At 37.3% G+C, this 6,724-nt stretch overlaps 1 non-coding gene across 1 annotated transcript; it reads left to right on the top strand.

Moving 5' to 3' along the window:
• Nucleotides 1-3,553: 3,553 nt before the first annotated feature.
• On the top strand, nt 3,554-3,672 carry LOC134545262 (5S ribosomal RNA). The gene has a single exon (XR_010078391.1). It is a non-coding gene; the product is annotated as a 5S ribosomal RNA (ribosomal RNA).
• Nucleotides 3,673-6,724: the final 3,052 nt, after the last annotated feature.

The raw sequence follows: 6,724 nt of genomic DNA, 5'->3' as shown, positions 1-6,724 counted from the left end.
TAAACGATGATGACGGTTCGTAGGATTCACGGCCCGTATTTCTGTCAGTGAACTTGAAACTTAGTTGTTTGACGAACGTGACCTCGAAACCTAAGGCACGAAGTTCTGTTTTGAGAGCCTCCACTGGAGTGAAGCGACTGAGGTTCTTAATTACTACCTTTTCGCCGCGCTCGCTTGGCTGGGAGAAGGTGTGATGCGGAATGTTGTTGGCTCTGAGCCAATTGACGCCTTTTATTTCGTCGGCCTTTGAGTCAAAAGCGACCTTGACCTCTTGCCTCTTAGAAATTGTTAATCGGTTTTTGATACCGAGCTGCGCGAACACAGGCCCGATATTGCCGACCACTTGAGAATTTTTTATTACAAACGGCACTCGTTTGTAACGCGGGGCTTCGTGCCCTTGAGGTTGTTCGCTGCTGCTCGCGCCTGCATTATTTGATTTTCGGACTCGGCGCTTCTGAACAGTGAAGCCCTCGTCATCCTCACTTTCGCTACCGTTTTCGCTAGAGTTGGGGTCCTGCGCCCCTGAAACTTTTTTTGCATTGCTGCATCCTGGCTCGCTGCCTTCATGAGTGCGTTTAACGGCCGTGCCGCAGTCCATACGCTCCTCCTCCTCTCCTCCCATCGCAGTGGGTTGGCACCCTGCTTTGAAAAAAGCAGGGACCACCGTGGTAGCCCTGTTCGCGGTGTCGCGCGTCGCAGTTACTGTCCGCACTAACGCAGCCTGCCTACCCGACCTGTCACCTTCACACTGGCCACTGACCTGAGCTCCCTATGTAGAGAACCAGGCTAGGCTAAGAGTAGGACGTCCTACTCGTACCAGTGCGCGGTAAAGAGTGTGTGAGTGGCGCCCCGGCCGCTGGAAATTACTTTTGTTACACGTCCCTCCGCGGAGCGCGACCAATCACGAGCCGCGGAGCGCTCCGATTGGTCGCGCAACAAGAAGCCAAGAAAACTTTTCACGAAAAAAATTCAGTTCCCGTCTCACTCATCTAGCGACAGCGGCACAGGTCAGACCTACGATGCCCCCCAAGACGAGCGGTAAGGCAGCCAAAAAGGCGGGCAAGGCCCAGAAAAACATCTCGAAGGGCGACAAGAAAAAGAAGCGCAAGAGGAAGGAAAGCTACGCAATCTACATCTACAAAGTGTTGAAGCAAGTTCATCCGGACACTGGCATATCATCTAAGGCCATGAGCATCATGAACAGTTTCGTGAACGACATTTTCGAGCGCATCGCGGCAGAGGCCAGCCGCCTCGCCCACTACAACAAGCGCTCCACCATCACCAGCCGCGAGATACAGACGGCCGTGAGACTGCTGCTGCCCGGGGAGCTGGCCAAGCACGCTGTCAGCGAGGGCACCAAGGCTGTCACCAAATACACCAGCTCCAAGTGAGCAGGTCTGGTGTGCACATGCTTACATAAACGGTCCTTTTCAGGACCAAGAACATGATCATGAAAGGAAATGCTTCTGCTGCTGTTCTACAATTCCCTCAATCCCTATGATAGTAAATGTAAGCTTAACCAAGGCAGAAATATTTTCATTAAAAAAAGTCTTTAAGACGCATGGTTTACTGGCTGAGATATATATATATATATTTTTTTTTTTGCTTACTTCTGTGGTCATTAGTACATTGCTACAAATATATTTATATATATAAAAAAATAAATAAAAAAATCCTTTCTATTTAATTTAGTTAGATCATATATCAATATTAATGGCAAAGACCAGTTGCATCGATTCACTTTGAAAATAATTCCATTTGTGCTAAAACTGGACACAGTAAAAAAAAAAAAAAAAAAAAAAAATATATATATACACACACACACACACACATAATTCGAATTCATATTATGCTTAACTGCGTTTGAATTTGCAATCATGCACAAGATGTTTTGTACTTCGAAGTAAAAACAACATAATGTACTATTTAACTACCCACAGTACAAATGGATCCAAAAAAAAAGTGAATTTTCATGCAGACGAAAATGCTTACATTTATTCTATTTATATTAAGTACCCATTACTAACAGCTTATACTGGGTGGAATACAACAGTTGACATGATTTTACTTATATGGCAATTTAATATTTAACCAAAATTAATGGTAAACTAATATTTTAAAGTGTCATTTATGGCCCCTTACCTTCAGCATGTTTGCTTCCTTGCACACAAACGAGGACAAACACATCACCCAACTGAAAAAAAAAAAAAAATTTCACTTGCATCACAAATAATTTAAAATTTTTCACCACATGAAGTAAATATTTCGCAATAAAAAAAAATATAGCCCTAGGACTCGTGTGCACACCTTTTCTTCCCCACATCGCACACGCAAACAAAACTTCCAAATTATTACAAAATCACTCGATTATTATACATACATAAACACACATGTATTTTCCGAATAAGTGAGAAATGCAGGCCGATGAAAGTCAAATTTCGTTTCGGAAATTAAATCTCGCACAACTACCGACACATAACCAAACTTGCGTACATTTACATAGCATTAACCCTCTAAATAATAAACAAATGAAAGCAGAAAAAACAACATCGCTACCCACCGCGCGCGCTCCTGGCGGCGGGAGTAGGAACTACTTTGCACACAGACCGACATAGCCCCCTGCCAAAAACAGTAAAATAAATAATATATATAAGTCTTTTGGCGGGAAAAAATTTCTCAACCGCCTGGGAGCACCCTAGTGTGTGCCTGTCTTTAGGTTATGTTACTTTTAACTTCATTTTCTACAGGCAGACGCGAGGGTGCTCGCCCATTATTTTTATTTTTTTAAATTCTTTCCTACCTTTGGTGTGCCATGCAAGAATTTATCGTCAAAATGGCGGCCCCGAGTGCAAATTTCTCGTCTGCACTGCTGGCTGGATGATTATGTGATGTTTTGAAGGAGGGTGTTTTTTTTTTTGTTTGGATTTTGTGTGAGGGGGGGAGGGGGCTGGGCTAGCTTTTTTTTTTTTTTAAATTTTCTAAACATTCATCTCTTATGTAACAGTGTTCAGCATTAAAAAATTTAAAAGAAGAGGCACTTACTCATCAATTTCAAAACAGCCTATGAAGAAAAATAAAAAAAATTTAAATTCATTCCAGTTTTATACATTCATGATTTGATCACATGTATAACTTTTCTTTTTTATTACCTTATTTAATTTTATTATTATTACTACTATTGCTGCTACAACCTAGAAGATACCTCAGTGATACTAATACCTGCTGGTAAAGTTAAAGGTTTCACCTTTCTTTCTTTAAACATATCACAATACCTTTCTTGAGTTAAATATTATCTAATGGCTTTAAGAAGTTATGGTAATGTTCATCAGTTATAGAGTGTGGGTTTGTGTGTGTGTGTGAGAGTGTATTTTGAAGAGGGCTTTGGTGGTTGGGATGGTGAGGGTGGTGGGTGTTGTGTGTGGGGAGGGGGGGGGGGGGGGGAAGTAAAAGAGTGTTCATTACACGATTTCTCCTGTTGTTTGTAACAATCACACCTGGTATAGCTATTTCGAGTGGCAAATACAAACTGCAAAAAAAAAACATCTATATCATTGCCAACGGCCATATCACGATGAACACACCGGTTCTCGTCCGATCACCGAAGTTAAGCATCGTCGAGCGTGGTTAGTACTTAGATGGGTGACCGCTTGGGAACACCACGTGCCGTTGGCACTACTATTTTGCACCCTACAGAAAAAAATTTTTTTTTAAAAATTTCAATTTTAAATTTTTTTTTCCCCCACAATCACCACATTTCCCCCCCCCCCCCCCCCTAACACACACACACACACACACTCACTCTCTATCAATCAATCAATCAATCAATCAATCAATCAATCAATCAATCACTCACTCACTCACCCACCCAGCAGCAGCTGTGAATCTTTGCATGTGTATACCTCATACAAAATTCAAAGTGAAAAAATAAATAGATAAGTGTATATGTATGTATGTATGTATGTATGTATGTATGTATGTATGTATGTATGTATGTATGTATGTATGTATGTATATATGTATATATATATATATATATATATATATATATATATATACATATATATATATATATATATATAAACACACACACACACACCTATTTTGAAGTTTCTCTGTTTCAGTGGGCAGTTATGTATAATAATGAGAGATTCAAAAAGACGTTGATAACAATGTCATCAATGCCTGTTTAGTGTGCTCATTTGTTGGATGGTCGGCAGCAATACTAGAGGTGGTACAGCTGTAACCTGTAAAATTGTACCTGCAATGTGTTGTGTATGGAAAAAAATAAAAATTATATCATCTAAATTTTTGTTATCCAACAATAACCTTCCCATCAATGCATGATGTCACAGTAGCCATAGCTCTACTCTTTCTGCCATATAACATTGGGGGAAAAAAAAAAAAAAGGAGCTATTAGAATAATAACAAAAGATAAAAAATCATCTAACTGCAGACCAAAATTCAAAAAACTTAAAGTCCTGACTGCCATAAATGAATACGTTCTAGAAACTTTTTATTCATTCTTAAGAAAAAGAAGAAAAAAAAAATTATTATTTTTTTTTTTTTTTTTTTTTTTTAGATATTCGCACATAGGTATAACACCAGAAATGCTAGTAAATTGAGGATAGTTGAACATAACACTAGGCGATTTGAAAATGGACTAAATTACTTGGGAGTAAAACTTTACAACTTAATATCACAGAAAATAACTAAAACAATTTACCAGTATTAAAAAAAAAAACAGTAAAAAAAATTCTTCTAGAATATCCTACCTACCCTCTGAAGCTATTCTTTAATTTGATTGATAATAGAGAAATTGAACTGTTAATTTGTTGAATGGACTTGTGATAACAGCTGCTTCATGTTTTGCATAAAGTTAAATTGTGTAACATGTTATGTATTTTTTTTTTTTGAAATTTTTTTTCTTGGTAACTTGCATCATGTAAATATTAATTGTCTGCACATACATGTTCTATATCCCGGAGCCTTGACTCCACGTGGGATCAACAGAACAAAAATACAAAAAAAAAAAAAAATCCAGCTCACTAATCTAGGTGCATTTTGCTAACAATATTTGGAATATATATATATATTTTTTTTTGTGTAACATGCAAATTCTGTATTATTCTGCACACATTATTTATAATCTTCTATCATTTTCTTAGATAATAACTATTAATTCATAAAATAGATTGTGTGTGCATAACCTCCTGGAAACATTTGCACTTACCTCCTACTTTACTTTTTCATTTAAGCAATCCTATTCGCATGTATACACTTAGGTTGCAGCATCGAAATTGTGTAAAATTCAAAGTGTGTATTGCCTGAAAAAAAAAAAAAAAAAAAAAAGACATACCAAATATTTGCATACAGCGACACACTACATATTTGCACACAGTGGAGTTTTGCGGTAATTAACCTAGCACAATTTACCACACGCAATCACACGCCCGCGATGAGATAACACACTCGCTGTTTTCCTGTTGACCGGCACGAGGAGTAAGAAAAATTGATATTTACACGAGCACACACTCCCACACTAGTCACAACGTCGGTCATCAAGTTGTGTTGAAAATTCCTGTAGCCTCTGTTTTCCCAAATGATTTCACTTAAAATTTCATTTAACAAGACCATAAACAAATTTACAATACTAATTTCTTAAACAAACACTTCAGCGAACAAGTGACTGTCGCATTCATTACAAAGCTTACAACTTAACAGATGTTTCCGATGTGAAATAAAATAAGAAAATGTTTTACAACCAACCTAGAACATTTAGTCAAAACGTTTTTGTCCTGGTTTATGATTATTTTCCGTGACATGAATGTTTCAAAACTAATAAAAATACGAATGCAGCCAAATATAATGAAGTTAGCACATAAAAGACGACTTAAAATATTTCATTTTTCGAGAATTGGCAGAGCAAGAACGCACAGGTCCAACGGAAATTTCTTTAAAGATAAACGACCATCGGACAAAAACACCCCCTCCCCTCATCCTCAAAAATACGTGAATAATATACTTTTTCAATTATATTTTTATCGTTTTTTTTTTTTTTTTTTAATATACTCATTAAAACTTCAAAATAAGCAGGTACTCGTGTGTTTTTCTCTCTACAATGTACCTGATCTCGGTGCGTAAACCTACATCATTTAGAGATGGAATTAATGTACACATACAAGTAAAATTTTGTTCCATTGTAAAATTGAGAGAAAGAAGGTTTTCCAAACGCATTAAGTATGGAGACTTTAAATAAGATTACGAGCTTATAAATGTTTGCAACGAAATAAAGTGACCATGTATCTGCAATTTCAAAAATATTTTTGCTCTGCTAACCTCACATGCAAGCAAGTAAAAATAACCTCACAACTTACTTACCTCTCTCAATTTCGCAGTACCAAAACATAGAAGGGATAAATAGGATAGTTTTTATTCGAAATCCTGCAAGAGTTTTAATTTTTATTAAAATATTTCTCCAATGTAGCATGTGTGTGGAATACTTCATCAGCAACTTGCATCTGCACCTTGAGTGAATTGAAGGGCAGCCAGTTTTAAAAGCTAAACAGAAACTGCACTCTTGAGAATGCATCAGATCCAAGTGAAATGCTTGTTGTGTGTACAGTTAAAAGTTTTATTATTCACACAATGAAAATGTAAACAAAATTTACTCACAATAATAATCACATCATCCTTGGAGGTGCACGAAGAAAGCCATTCCAGGTGG

This window comes from Bacillus rossius, unplaced genomic scaffold (assembly GCF_032445375.1).
Source record: "Bacillus rossius redtenbacheri isolate Brsri unplaced genomic scaffold, Brsri_v3 Brsri_v3_scf65, whole genome shotgun sequence".
Taxonomy (NCBI): Eukaryota; Metazoa; Arthropoda; class Insecta; order Phasmatodea; family Bacillidae; genus Bacillus; species Bacillus rossius.
The sequence above is the reverse complement of the archived record's forward strand: the minus strand, read 5'-3'. Positions and strand labels throughout refer to the sequence as shown.